Raw genomic sequence first — 15895 nt, forward strand, 5'->3', positions numbered from 1 at the left:
TCTGGGATGAGTCAATAAGTCGAATTAGTAAGTCTTTAATTGGGCAATATATGCTTTTACAATAAAATCCCAGAAAATGTACAAAAAAATGTGTTACGAAATTTAAAAGAGTTGTTAAACAAAGTTTGTGTGAGAAAGGTTATTATAACATAAGCAATTTTCTTAATGATATCTCAGACTGGGAATGAAGCGGACACCCTCAGGCTCTTTAATTATTAATTTTTTTATTAATGTACGATATTACATTGTAATCCATATTTTTATTTAAAAAAAAGACCGCTGATTTCCCTCGCACGTTCTTCTCAGGTCAGTCTATTTTGAATGGGTTTTGACGTTCAATAAGTGATTTGAATCCTATATTGAATAAAAGAATTTGAATTTCATAAATACATTATGTCCGAATAATTCTGATTCAAATATATTCGAACTATTAGAAAGTCATTCTCTCATAGCTCTGTACATAGTCTAAATGTATTCCCATTCAACAATCGAATATAATTAGCATACAATATACGGAGTTGCTAAAACACTGCGACAGGCTCAAGGTCCCTCACATTCATAATATCAGCGCAGGATTCGTTCACGGTGCACAGACAGATCTGTGTTGTGGCCATTACTTCCACATGTAGCGGTGAGCGAGAGAACGTTACTTTGGACTATATTATAATTTATTTTATGACAATAAGGGACGAGACGAGCAGGACGTTCACTTGATGGATTGATACGCCCTGCCCATTACAAAGTTGTGCCGCTCAGGATTCTTGAAAACCCCAAAAATTCTGAGCGGCACTATACTGGGCTGGTCACCTTGAGACATAAGATGTTGAGTCATATTTGCCCAGTAATTTGACTAGCTACGGCGCCCTTCAGACCGAAACACAGTAATGTTTACACAGTACTGCTTCACGGCAGAAATTGGCGCCGTTGTGGTACCTATAATCTAGCCGGCATCCTGTTCAAAGGAGTCTCCCACTGTCGCAGGGCGATGGCCTGGCTTGTCAAAAATATATAATAACTAGCTGACCCAGCAAACGTTGTATTGCCATATAAAGTAATAAAAAAATCAGCAATTAAAATTTTTTGGGTATAAAAAATAGTAGACGACCCAATCTCAGAACTACCAAATATATCGTACATAAAATTTATCGTACTACAATAATCATTATATTCGATTGCCATCTTGCGTATCTGTGGATATAATAGAATAATATTAAAATCGCGATACAAAAATAGGTGTTGATCGTGCACGGGTGAAAATTTGAAGTTGTTGGGAAATCATAATAAAATAAAAATAATATTTAGGGCTGGGTGACCTGTGGGCTGGGTAAGAAAAATAGATGTTGGCCGATTCTCAAACCTACCCGATATACTTACACACAAATTTTCAACCAAATTGATTTAAGAGTTTAGAGTTTGGTAACAAACACCGGGACACGAGAATTTTATATACCTACTAACTGCCCCGACATACCTACGTTGTTCTGTAGATAATAAAAAAAAATGCTGTTTTATAGGAATTTGCCAATAATCAAAACATCAAGAATTATTTCGTAAAAAATGCTCCCTATTGTTATAATGAAATTGTTTCACAGCGGAACTGTCAAACCGTGCGTCACTATATTCTCTCATAGAAAATATGTCCATACAAAACAAATATTGAAAATAAAACGAATTATGGGTCCCAAATCGAAATAAAAACTATCCTATCTCTTAAATTGGCCCAAATTGCACTCCATGGGGTAATCCCCATTAAAATCCGTTCATTAGTTTAGGAGTCCATCGCGGACAAACAACATGTCACGTAAATTATATATAATATTAAGATAATAAGGCACTTATGATTAAGATTTCTATGAACTTATCAGTATTCTAGTTGTCTACGTACGTGTAGTAGGTACGCCAGAGGAAAAGGTGGACAGACATGATATTCATTCAAAGACTGGGATCGCACTAGACTATGCTTTAGTGCATAGGATAAAAGGGTTAGAAACAAATGGGGGAGTCCTACGCCAAGGAGGCGACTACTACTAAATAATAGAAATAATTTACTTTCAATAATTTGATATAAATTCTATATAATATTAATTTGTTTTACTTTATGTACATGACTAATATGATTTTATTAATTTTAATGCAATTTAAAAGTATCATTAATTTAATTTAATATCATTAGATATCATTTTTACTGCACTTGGTATATTTTTCTTATTATTTTTTTTAGATTTGGTCCATAAATGTTATTTAATTTAATGTATACAACATTGCAGATGTTAATTAAAGTAGGTAATAGTAGATAGTATTTTAGCAGTCTTTATATTTTGCAGATTTGCTGCAGTAAATGAATCGTTCTAATAAGTAAACTGCACTGCTACTGCACTAATCCTGCAATCGCCCTGCCAATATAATATAGCAGTGAACAATGCAGTGAAGTGAACATTCAGAGAATTGTTAAATTAGTACTGCACTGCTACTACACATTCATTCATAGGTAGCAATGAATTCTAACTACCTATATGGCAGGGTTATTGCAAGATAAAGTTGCAGATAAAGTAGTTGCATTGTTTCAGAAGAATAGTCTACTTCGTATGTACTCCTTAAACAGGACAGCAGATTATTGCATATACTCGCTAAAAACCCGGTGTGAACCATAAAATAATTTCTATTTTATTAATATTATGATGGCTGAAAATGAAACTATCGAATTTCCGGTACAGCGCCATCTCGTGGTTTGCTTCATCTTAATAGTGTGTATTCGTTTGTTCTCGAACACCGCTCCGCGCCAGATTCCGCTGCTATGTCTAAAGTGGTGGCCGCTCTGTTAATTATAATTTATAACATTATGACATCATAATTCATAACATATGTGACCATAAGTAATATGAGATTATTATTAAACACCTAGCAGGCTGCCAGCACATAACGATTTTAGTATTTGTATGCAGCCTTCACCGTATTATGACCAACTTTCAAATAGGAAGAGAATACAATGTTTTTGTTTATTTATTTGGCACTTGTTTAACAAAGGCTGACGAACGTAGGTATTTGAAGGGATAGTAAACACAAATTCGATTACGAATCTAAAGTCAAATTAAAATTTATTTATTCATTTAACCCCAAAAAAGTAATAGGTACTTACATGAATATAAAAGGTATAGTGGGACACGGACTAGTAAAAAAAGAAGGTCGCCGCGCCGTGATATTAGCAAGTGAAGCACCTTTATGCTAGGTGTGTGCGGTAACGGGGTATAACAGATACCTACATAATTTTTTCTCCCTTAAATAATCATATATCCACAAATACTTTTATAGTATTGTTTTTACACTTTTTCACAACGCACGACGGCATTTTTAAAATATTTTATTGCGACGCAAACTGATCTTTCACAGACGATGGCAAATCTCATAATGGCGGCCGATCGGCTTGTATTAGTGTAAGTGTATGCGTGGGGATATGCATTTACGCGTTTACCGGCTTTTTTTGGTGCCTGTTATGTAAGGTGACACGGAGTCCTTCTTATTTTACTCGTCCGTGTAGTGGGATACATTTTGTATTTATCTCCACTTCGTAAAAATTGAGTTTTAATAAGAAGTGTCAAGGCACTCGCTGCCATAATCTATGCCGAGTTACCTACTTATTGAAAACCGTACAAGTGCGAGAAGGAATCGTACACTAAGGGTCGTACATATATAAAGATATTAAGCCCCCTCTCCACTATCGGCGATGATCGTTACTTGTTTCATGTCTGTCATCAGCAAGTTAATCGTTGATCATCGTGTAAGCATCCACACCATCGTCTGTAATCATTTACTGAGCGGACTTTCCTTCAAAATGGACGTGGAGTTTATAGCTGCTGCTACCATTCATTTAAGTTCAGGATGATTTGTGATTCCATATTTCTGGGTAGCTCTGATAAAGTTCTATGAATTTAAATGTTTGTTCATATGACCACCCAGTAATCATTGTACCGTACTCAAGCTGTGTAAATAAAAGGAACACAAAACGACGCCGCAACGAGGTGAAGTACGTACGGCTTCGCTCATTGTCCAGTGAAAGAATTATCGGCGATCGTGTGGGCACGCGCCCGCAACCACACGCGAAATCCATTTGATGCGTACCCGAAAAACCGACAAGTCACCGATCACCGCGATCATTATGACGAATAGAAGCGAATGAACCCTCCACACGATCGTGCTCGTGTGTGATCGCCGATTGTGAAGAGACGCCGTAACACTATTTGCATAAATACAATTGTTGTACGTTCAAAACGCACCAATCAATACTATCAATGAATGAATAATTAAGTATTTAAAACAACCATAGTTACATCTTAAATTGAGCAAAAACCATGTTTCGATACAATAACTAATGAAAGCAATGGGAGCGAGACGAAACACTTTGACTCAACAATTATATTATGTGACGTAATTTATTTATTAAAATTACCAAGAAAATTATTAGATAAGAGAATTTCTAATTATAATTTGTACGCTTCAGTTTAAAGAATCACACAAACATTACTAATATCACACATTATTAATAGGTCCATAGATGTCAGGTAATAAATACTGAATAATATTAACATTTTTCCATTTGGTGTCAAGACACGTGGCCCGTGGGGCCCAGAACCGTAGAGAATGTACAAAGTACTAATAATAGGGTTAAAGTAATAGGGCTACTGCAGCTATTCCAGTGAACGGATCAACTATTAGCTATCATACGCGGATATGTTGCCAGTATTCTTGGTACGCATCCCCGTAACGATAGTTTTTAATTTAGTGAAATTATAGTATTGTAAACATAGTTATAAGACTAGTAATATAATAAAGTTAAATAGCAAAAATTAAATTTCGAAACGTGCAATATTTGTACTAGTCTTGGGTCTTGCATTAATTTTAATCGGTGAATTGTTGCCCCCACTTTTTTAATCAAATCTACCTAAACCCATATTATATTTTACTGTCACCATACTGACTGTGGATAAAATAGATAACAGTAGAGTTGATGATACTTAAATCACATATTGGAGGCCTTATAAGACAGAATTATGCTAAGTAAGTGAAACAAAACCAGCGAAATCGAACATAAGAAAGAGACAACAATTGGGTCAATTTTGATAAGATAAATATAAAATTAGTTGCAGACCGGTTGGGTTTTATAATTGACCCCCTGAATGCTGCTATCCGTAGGAGAACCAAAGTTACCGACATAGTCCAGCTAATTGCAAAACTGAAGTGGCAGTGGGCAGGGCAAATAGTCCGACGGACAGATGGCCGTTGGACGCAGTGTTGGTAGGCCCCCCACAAGATGGACCGACGATCTGGTCAAGATCGCCGGAATACGTTAGATGTGGGCAGAGCAGGACCGATCATCGTGGAATTCTTTTGGGGGAGGCCTTTGTCCAGCAGTGGACGTCTTCCGGCTGATGATGATGATGATGATCGGGTAGTTCCGTCTATGAAATAGTTTATATTCACTATTCCTAAAGTTTTATTACTATAGGCCGGACGCCGGGACAATTTGTAGGTATATACTGTGAATGAACACTAAATTTAGGACCACAATTAATAATTTGAACATTTGACTGATACAAGCCACATCAGTGACCTTACAACCCACTAGGTTTCTGGCTATCTCAACTTTAACCAAAAATGATTCTTACTGCACAGACCTTAAATACTATTAACAATGAGAAATTGAACTATATTGAACTTTATACAAATATTAACAAGGTGGCATTCAGATGTTTGGACATTTACGAATGATGGCCTATTGATAAGTTGGGTACATGCAATTCAATTGAATTTATCTGAATCAATATTATGTTAACATTTTGTAATTTTTTCATAACTCGTTTAAAACGAATGAGACTTCAATTTAGTTTGTTTACAGACTTCAGTCTCGCAGCAGGTATAGTTCCTGTGACCACCTTATTGGGGCATAGCTAGGATATTATTAAAACCATTGATACTACAATCTTATCAAATGCGCCTGTCAATAGAATAGGCTAACTTCCTAGTATTTACCACATTACCAGTGGGAGGCTCAGTTGCACAGGATGCCGGCTAGAGTACCACAACGGTGCCTATTTCTGCCGTGAAGCAGTAATGTGTAAACATTATTGTGTTTCGTTCTGAAGGGCGCAAGAATCCTGAGCGGCACTGCATTGTAATGAGCAGGGCGTATCAATTACCATCAGCTGAACGTCCTACTCGTCCCGTCCCTTATTTTTATTTAAAAAAAATATACTGTTTCGGACCATTCCTGCATTTTGTAGAGGGGAGACGCCCCTCCCCCCCCCCCCCCCCCCCTGACCTAACCTTACCTCGCTACGCCCACGCCAATTTATAGTGTCACTATTATTATATTGTGTATTTTAATACTAGCTGACCCGGCAAACGTTGTTTTGCCATATAAAGTATAATTCACGCGATAGTTTTAAAAGTAATAAAATATTGCCTATATTATAGCCTGTACATCATTTTGTTCTATTGTCAATAGTTTTTGCAGCGCACGCAAAAATAGGTTTTCGATTTTACACCTTGTGTTACAAAATAGCAATTTTATTACGGATCCCTAATTTTGAAAAAAAAAACATAGCCTATAGCCTTCCTCGATAAATGGACTACCCAACACTGAAAGAATCATTCAAATCGGACCAGTAGTACCAGAGATTAGTGCGTTCAAACAAACAAACAAACAAACAAACACTGCAGCTTTATAATATTAGTATAGATTGATACCATTTTTATACGATACTCACAGTTTTCGCTGTCGTCAACTCTAGTAATCTGAAACAAACCGACCCGTTCTCGCCTCTCGCCTCCTCACGACTCAAGCACATCTCACCTATAACTATGTATACAGTAGTAACAAACCTATCTTGGATGACACCGACTCCAAAAATTACAATAATCGTAATTAGAATTAGATGAATTAATTAGATTGTATAAAAATACGTAACTATTTTATACTTTTTAGTGCACATTATATCTATTGTTTCGGAATAGTGTTTTTGAAGTCAGTTGCTTTTTGTAAAAAATTTTTTTTATGATTTTTAGTGAATTTGAAGTACACTAACTAACTAACAATTTGTCTAAATATGTGTAGAAATACTAAATTTTTCAATGCACCAATGAACGTAGGTGCTTTCCATTTGATGACAAATAGTTAGAAATTCTGTCACAGATTGCACCCTTACTGTAAGTCGTTAAGGAGTCCCATTGATCATCATATTCGACTACGACAATTACTTGACCAATAACTATGTGTTGGTAGATAACATAAATATCCGGATACCATAAAAAAGATTCGGCCTAGTATCGTTAATTTGCTCCTAAGAATTGAAGAGTTCCGTTACTTTGTCATGGATTCCGTAATCGGGCCTAACCAACTCTCACCAAACTATCTTTGACGTATATCCTTTCCAATAAAAAAAAATCATGGAAATCGGTTGGCGCGATGTTGAGTTACTCGTAAGTTTATCATCCACTTTGCAATACGTATATATACCAAATTTTAAGACTTTTATGGTTTTCTCATGGATGCCACTGTCAGATCTGGACCAAATTACAATGGGACCACACGGGAAGCACCAGCTTTCAAATAAAAAAAGAATGATCAAAATCGGTTCTTCCAGTCGAAAGTTTTGAGGTAACAAACATAAAAAAAGATCATACCGACGAATTGAGAACCTCCTCCTTTTTTTAAGTCGGTTAAAAATTGAAAATTATTACAAATTGAATAGGTACTTAAATAAATAAATGTTAGGCGACATTTGCGTGGATTGCTCAGTGACATTTTTACATTCGTTTATTTCTACTTCTTCTAGTACCATCTATCGGAGGATGGCAATCATTAAGGCTAACTGAATTTTGTTCATATTGAACCACTGCCTAAGGTTCTTAAGCCGGGAAGTTCATCTGCGGCGAGGTCTTCGTTAATTACCTTTCATCTTTCCTTGTATTATGAGCTGTAGCAGGTCAAATTTAGAATTTCGCATTATATGGCCCTGATATTCGAGCTTTCTCTCCCTCTCTTTCGTTTATTTACCCAATACTAATCGAGTTAAAGGGATTATCAATTTATCTGAAAGAAAGCCACGCCTTCAATACATTATGAATGAACGCCCTTAATATACCGTAAAGCCAGTATTGAAGTCCACACGGACTTTATTGTGGGCATAAGCTTGTATATATAACTATGACATTAGCACACATTTACTTTTCGCACTCATAGACAATATAATTAACCACAGACGACGCAAGATACCTACCGGTGACGCAGATAAGTCAAGGTGAAACAGATACATGATGTAATAATATTCTGGCGTACCTACATTGAATAGGTAACGAGTACCTAAGTTATAATACCTATGTAGTTTTAAGTTATTTAACTAAATAATTAATAAGTTATCACGTCGTAATATTGTAAATTGTGGGAAATAGCAATGATAAAATGTACGAATATCATTATTTCATATGTTTTAAGATATACTTAATATTAATAAAATAAACTATATGGTGCTTGTAAAATAAACTGCGAGCATTTTGGTATATTTAAACACTTATAATCCATGAAATTACTATTATTTTTATTGTATTGTTATTGTCACAGAGTAGGGTTGGCTTCACACGGGTCTTCTAAATTAAAATTTCAGCCTATTTATACAAGCCTCGGTAGCGCAGTAGGCAGCGCGTAAGTCTCATAATCTTAAGGTCGTGAGTTCGATCCTCACCCGGGGCAATTTTTTTTTAGTTTATTAAAACAATAATTTTAATTATTAATAACTTTCAGACAAGTTTCACATATTTATAGAGATCTCAAAGTCAAATATAAATTTAATATTTCAATACGAAATCGTGAGATTTTTGGTGAATAATTTAACAAACATTCAAAGCCGGGGTAGATTATAAATATGAACGCAAACATTAAGCACTTGAGATAAAAAAGAAATATCGAGAGTGTATTTTTATAGCATGCGCGCGCAAAATTATTTCCTTCAGTCTACACCATAAATTCGATAAACAAGTTTAATATAAATTAAAAACACTATATAAATTGTACTTAATGTTACAGAGGTCGAACATATTGTTCTTAGAATTTTGGCCTGTTTGTTTGTACAGGTGCATTTCGTATCAATTACCATCAGCTGAACGTCCTGCTCGTCTCGTCCCTTAACTTCATAAAAAAAATATGGGCCGCTACCATTGCGTCCGATAGTTCGGCCGTAACATATTCGAACATTTTCCCCCTTATTCATAATGGTCCGCTAACTTTAAACTGCCGCTTAGGAGTGTTTTTTCTTATTCTGACTTAGGTCAATAGAAGAAGCAGCGGTGGATTTACACTAGGGGCAGTTGGGGATGTGCCCAGGGCGGCAAAATTTGAATGTGAAAAAAATTTGTTAGTGATCAAGATTGGTCAATATAATTAATAAATTCTGTTTAAGGCGAGGTTTTCCCAACACTTTAGGTAAAAATTGCGCGAACGTTAGATTCGATAGGTACGCATGGACACGGGCGTCGGGCATGGCTGAGAACGATCCGAGCGATGCGGGTCAACTACCGCCGACCCAGAGGGACCGCGTAATATTTATTAAAACTTACAGTTGTACTAGAGTACGGAATTACTGTGATAATATTTTTTTATATACTTTTTTTTTACGTTTATATACTTTTTTTTTATAATTTTTTTTATCGACGTATGAGAGAAATGTTATATTACGCGCAAAATTATGATTTCAACATTATGGATATCGTATCCGAGATTCTCGAAGGTGCAGAGAACTAATTTGGGATCATTTTTGAAATCAAAGATGGCCGCCGCGCAAAATTATCATTTCAACAATATGGGTATCGTATCCAACGTTTTCGAGGGTGCAGATAACGAATTTGGAATCATTTTTGAAATCCAAGATGGCCGCCGCACAAAATTATGATTTCAGCAATATGGATATCGTGTCCGAGGTTCTCGAGGGTGCAGAGATCGATTGTGTGTACATTTTTGAAATCCAACATGGCCGCCGCACTTAATTATGATTTCAGCAATATGGATATCGTGTCTGAGGTTCTCGAGGGTGCAGAGAACGATTTTGTGATCATTTTTGAAATCTAAGATGGCCGCCGCACTAAATTATGATTTCAGCTATATGGATATCGTGTCCGAGGTTCTCGAGGGTGCAGAGAACGATTGTGTGATCATTTTTGAAATCCAAGATGGCCGCCGCACTTAAGATTTTTCAAAAAATAAATCTATCGAGATTTTTTTTCGTAATCGTGTTTTCGAAACAGCGACAATTTAGATAAAGAAATGAAGATAAACATGTCAAAAAATTGCAACCGTAGTATTTGTAGAAGTATTATAAGTAGATTTTTAAAAATGTTACTTTTTAGGACTATAGCGCCTTAATCGACCAATTCGTAATTCAAAAAGTCGGGCGTGTTAGCCTGTGAAAAAATTGATGTAATATAATTATGAGTCACCCTTAGTGCCAAATTTAAAATTGTTAGAAAAAAAACAAATATTTATTCATGTTTTTAGAATATATAGCATATCATAAAGTTTCTGCAATAAATTAGTTATTTTAGTTTTAAAAAATAAAATATATAAACTATACGTTTATGTAAAATTTCTTAAAGCTTTAAGTTGGCAGACTATTATGAATTAAATTAAAAGGGGGTTAGTGTTTCGGCTATAAGGGAACGCTATAATAGCAGACATTGTTTTTCTTACCTCTGACAAAGCAATATAAATACTTTCGTTCATACCTACATGTTATGTAGGTACTATGTAGGTACACAGACTTTTTTATACTGTTTGGCTTCTATTTACTATTACAACATCAATGTCGCAATATTTCAAACAATGTCGCGGCCGCGGCGTTATGACATGAGCGGGTATGTAAATGAGTTGAGTTGCCAACAATGAAATACCAAACTTACGCATTAGAACGTAATCCATTTAACCGTGTCAAATTCAATTAAAATATTCATAAATTTTGTTGACAATTATTATTATTATTTGTACCTTATAATACTGCAGCAAAGTACAATCGTAAAATGGTCGCTATTACTGTAAGTACTGTGTATTTTATGTTAATTCTTACCTATAGCCACATACGGAAACGTTTTTACGCACTTTTTATTAGCTTCACCTGAATGTATTTTTGTTTGTAACCGACTCATTTGGGCGCGATTTTGACCCACTTTAAACGGGCAGATTTCGTTCAAACTTTGAAAATTTATCGAGGACCGATGTCAGTACATTAATTTGATAACATTATTCCATTTTTCAATTTGCAGAATAAGATTTTTGTTAATTTATTATAATTTTTTCTACTATCGTCATAAGGCAGGAATTCATGGCATTTTAAATTTCAACCATTATCTATTATTCAACCTAAGCGTGTTTTTAAAACTATTTTTAATGTTTGTAAATTGACAATGACTTAGTATTTTTATGATACGTTTGGCAGACAGTAAAATGTGAATATTTTATGACACACGCGACATAGCGACACGATTTTCCGTCACCGTAAAGTTAATTATAATAACCCTGTACACACGGACTAGTAAAAAAAGAAGGACTCCGCGCCGTGATATTAGCAAGTGAAGCACTTTTATGCTAGTGTGTGTGCGGTTACGGGGTATACCAGTTAAACAAATTTTCTCCCTTAAATAATCATATATCCACAAATACTTTTATAGTATTGTTTTTACAATTTTTCACAACGCACGACGGCATTTTTAAAATATTTTATTGCGACGCAAACTGATCAGTCACAGACGATGGCAAATCTCATAATGGCGGCCGATCGGCTTGTATTAGTGTAAATGTGTGCGTGGGGCTATGTATTTACACGTTTATCGGCTTGTTTTGGTGCCTTACTGTTATGTAAGGTGACACGGAGTCCTTATTTTTTTACTCATCCGTGCCTGTATAATATAAATGTAAATATAATAAAAATAATCTATTTTGATGCTAACTTAGCGACACCCTAATTTAACGCATTTTGACGGACACTTTTTCATATACACAGATGATATTCTCCTTACCTACACTATATAATATAGGTCAAGGAAATGAAATGTATGAATGCAATAAGTTTTTTTTTCTTTTCACTATTTACCATCACTATGGTAAATTTAATGAAAAGAGGTGGCATAAAACGTTTTGCTACTCTTTTGAATCAACATTTACATCCCCTCATTCATCAATAAACATTTGCATTGATCTTATAAAATTGTATAGTCAAACTTCTTTCAACCCATCTTATCTAAACGCTTGTAAATTTTTAAGTGGTGTCACTAAATATGTGGAAGTCATAATTTACGTATCACTGAAGGCGGGCGTCTTCCGCTGATGACAGGTAATAAAAATCCCTTTATTGTTATAACTGTAATACTTTTTTTGATCTTGTTGTTTGTTACAAAGCAACTGCTGCACATTTTCAAATAAAATTTGGCGTCCAGAAACTCGGCGGCAAAATTTACATTAAACCTCTAAACTGCGTATGATATCCTGGTATATATTGCTAGGGTGACACATGATTTCAACCGCTATTCAAGACATTACTATCACCGCTACCATATTTATGTTCTCCTAATGTCTATGTAGTAATACGACTTGCGCATGACGTCAGAATATATTAAGGTATACTCGCGTTATACATAAGACAATCTCTTCTTCAGCTATGATCGCCTGGTACCAAAGCACTGTATAATGCTTCCTATCTCATTTTCTCCCACGTTAAATTTACGAATGTATGTGTGCGATCTCTTTTTACTGTCTCGCTTTTTCGTTTCAACGAATTTCAAAACACAACGACGTTGCTAAGAAGTTTTACTTCAAAAATATCTGTGTAGGTACTTATACGTACGCAAGAAGGTAAATCCTTACAAAATTATTCCTCGTAATATTTTATGTTTGTAGAAAAACAATATTGTAACAATAAAGGTATTAAATAGAACCAATGAATAAATAAATACAATTCTATTATTTGTATACAATTAGAGAGAATTTTTGTATTATTTTAAAACTTGTGTGAAAAAACGTGTATATAAATTGATATTTATTTAATTCTCGTCCATTGGTTGCAGTTCATTAGACATAGTATGAGTTACAAAGAGCTTTGTAGCTGAAGTATGATACAAATGGTCTACTTGACCAGCTAACGTCAGGGTGTCGATTTTGCGTGACGGTGTGCACGCGCATCGTAATGCACCAAAAGAAGTATAGGTACCTTTAAAAATGATTTTAGAGGAAATTATTTTACAGGTTCGCTCCATTCAGTACCTAACCAGTTGTGAAACAACTTTTACTAATTACTGCCTATATTTAATTCAACATTTATGGGTAGCTCTACATTCAGAAGGCTATTCAGATTCCAGTTGACTAGAAGCCATACTAAATATATCAGTAATGCTAACTTTCCATACTCGGCTAAAATACGTAAATAGCCAAGTAATGTGTTCAACTAATCTAGGCTTGTTTTCGAACTGTCGACAAATAGGATCAAAAGTGGTTCAGCACTCTACTTTCACTTTTAATGTTATTTCTTTTATGTATAGAGGGTAGAGGTAAGCATAATTATCTGCGTATATGAAGAAGTGTCCGTCAAAATGCATTAAATTAGGGTGGCGCCATAGTGGGAGGCTACTTTGCACGGATGCCGGCTATTTATGGGTACCACAACGGCGCCTATTTCTGCCGTGAATCAGTAATGTGTAAGCATTAAGCAAGGCACCGTAGCTAGTGAAATTACTGGACAAATGAGACTTAACATCGTATGTCTTAACGTGACGAGCGCAATTGTAGTGCCAAAAGTAGTAAAATCTTTAGCGATACTGCATTGTAATGGGCTGGGCGTATTACCATTAGCTGAACGTCCTGCTCGTCTCGTCCCTTACTGTTATAAAAAACAGTAGCATCAGGGTAAATGTAAAAGAAGCGCCAAATTCAAAATAATACTAATCACTCTAGGTCATGTTTTCTCATAATAATTCTTTAAGGTCATATTTACTACATTATATTGTACAACGTAAGTAGTTGAAATTTTCACTATTTAACTTCTTCGGTCTACAATAATATTATTTTTTTTAACTCGGCATACTTCACTTCTTTTACAATTGCTACATTCACCACACTTCATACCATACTCTGTGCACAGCAGCGCCATTTTGGAAGATTTTCGAACTGTTATTTACAACATAAGCTGAACTCTTTCAACTTTTCTCCCTAACATGATATTCCTTACCTTCCATACTCTAATGGGTGATGGCCTGAACTTACTTGACTATATGCCAGCCTTGAGTGATTGGGGAGCAATCTCAGCCACTCCCCGCGACCGAATAACTTACTACCCTCCGGTACGGATAAACTTTAGATTGAGATCTTTTTTATGAAAATAAGGGACAAGACAAGCAGTACGTTCAGCTGATGGTAATTGATACGCCCTACCCATTACAATGCTGCTCAGGACTCTATTATTACATTACAATGGTTAAAATACTTTTCTTACATCATCAATAAATTTTTTGCGGGTCTAAGGCATTTCGTAATTAGTGTTTTGGGTTTAGCAATTAGTAATTAAATTGTCTTTAAGATAAATACGGCGGCTCTAACACGTTGATAGGTGCGGCTAAAATGCATGATACCATCTAACATGTGCGAAAAAGATACAATCTGTAAGAGCAGTAAGCGACTTGTGCGCTCAGGCACACATACTCCAGTGAAAAGGACAACGATTGATGAAAAAAAAATTAACAAAAAAATAACTGACTTCAAAAAAACTGTTCAAAACAATAGATATAATATGCACTAAAAAGTAAAAAACTGCGTATTTTATACAATATTAATTAATATTGTTGTATAAACCAATGGGGACCACACGGGAAGCACCAGCTTTCAAATAAAAAAAGAATCATCAAAATCGGTTCACCCAGTCGAAAGTTAAGGTAACAAACATAAAAATACCATACCGACGGAATAAGAACGTCCTCCTTTTTTGAAGTCGGTTACAAATAAAATTTTATATGGTATGTTTTTTTTATGTTTGTTACCTCAAAACTTTCGACTGGGTGAACCGATTTTGATAATTCTTTTTATTTATTTGAAAGCTGGTGCTTCCCGTGTGGTCCCATTATAATTTCGTCCTAACTAACCTAACTATGATAAGATTAATTAATTAGATTATATAAAAATACGCAATTATTTTTATACTTTTTAAAGCACATTATTTGTATCTATTGTTTTGGAATAGTGTTTATTAAGGCGGTTGTTTTTTTATTAAAAATATTTTTTTTGAAGTTATAATTCTTTAGGCACGTATGAAAAAATGATGAGAGTGAAATTTTAAGATGAGCGCGCATCACTGTAAAAGTAACAGGGTAAAAAGTAACAAGTTGGTTCCTAAAATTTTCTGAAGTTTGCGACATTCGTTAATTTTTTTTGGTTTTGTCGTCCATTATTAGGACAGGCAAAGGGTTCAAGTCCATACAGCCGTATTCATTAATTAATTATCAAAGCCGTCTTTACAAGATTTTTACTATATTGTCCATTCTACAAACGTGCAATAGCAGGAGGTATAAATTATTTTAAGGATTTTTTCTTTGATATGCCAAAGAAGTATAACTTCCTGCGTGCATACATAAGTACACACACACTTTTTTTATTTATTCAGGGTGACTTATTTATATTTATTTAAGTATTCTAGTGCCGTTTTCTATCCTCCGGAAGGCGCCGCTTACCTACCATTGTGTTTCCCATTTAGGAATTCATATTATATAATATTACTAGCTGCCCCGACAGACGTTGTTCTGTAGATAATAAAAAAAATACAGTTTTATAGGAATTTGCCAATAATCAAAACATCAAGAATTATTTCGTAAAATATTC

At 34.9% G+C, this 15895-nt stretch overlaps 1 protein-coding gene and 1 non-coding gene across 5 annotated transcripts in view; one reads left to right on the forward strand and one right to left on the reverse strand.

The window, feature by feature from the left end:
* The window catches only part of LOC126968369 (uncharacterized), a 95113-nt gene that overhangs the window by 53717 nt on the left and 25501 nt on the right, over positions 1-15895 (reverse strand). For 3 of the 4 annotated variants that reach the window (XM_050813357.1, XM_050813354.1, XM_050813356.1), the window contains exon 2: positions 6762-6789. The exons of the other annotated variant lie outside the window; for it this stretch is intronic. The gene's annotated coding sequence lies outside the window, so the exon portion shown is untranslated. The remainder of the gene's footprint in view (positions 1-6761; positions 6790-15895) is intronic. 4 annotated transcript variants of the gene reach the window in all.
* On the forward strand, positions 8671-8743 carry Trnam-cau (transfer RNA methionine (anticodon CAU)). The gene has a single exon. It is a non-coding gene; the product is annotated as a tRNA-Met (tRNA).

Source organism: Leptidea sinapis, chromosome 15 (genome assembly GCF_905404315.1).
Source record: "Leptidea sinapis chromosome 15, ilLepSina1.1, whole genome shotgun sequence".
In the NCBI taxonomy this organism is placed as follows: Eukaryota; Metazoa; Arthropoda; class Insecta; order Lepidoptera; family Pieridae; genus Leptidea; species Leptidea sinapis.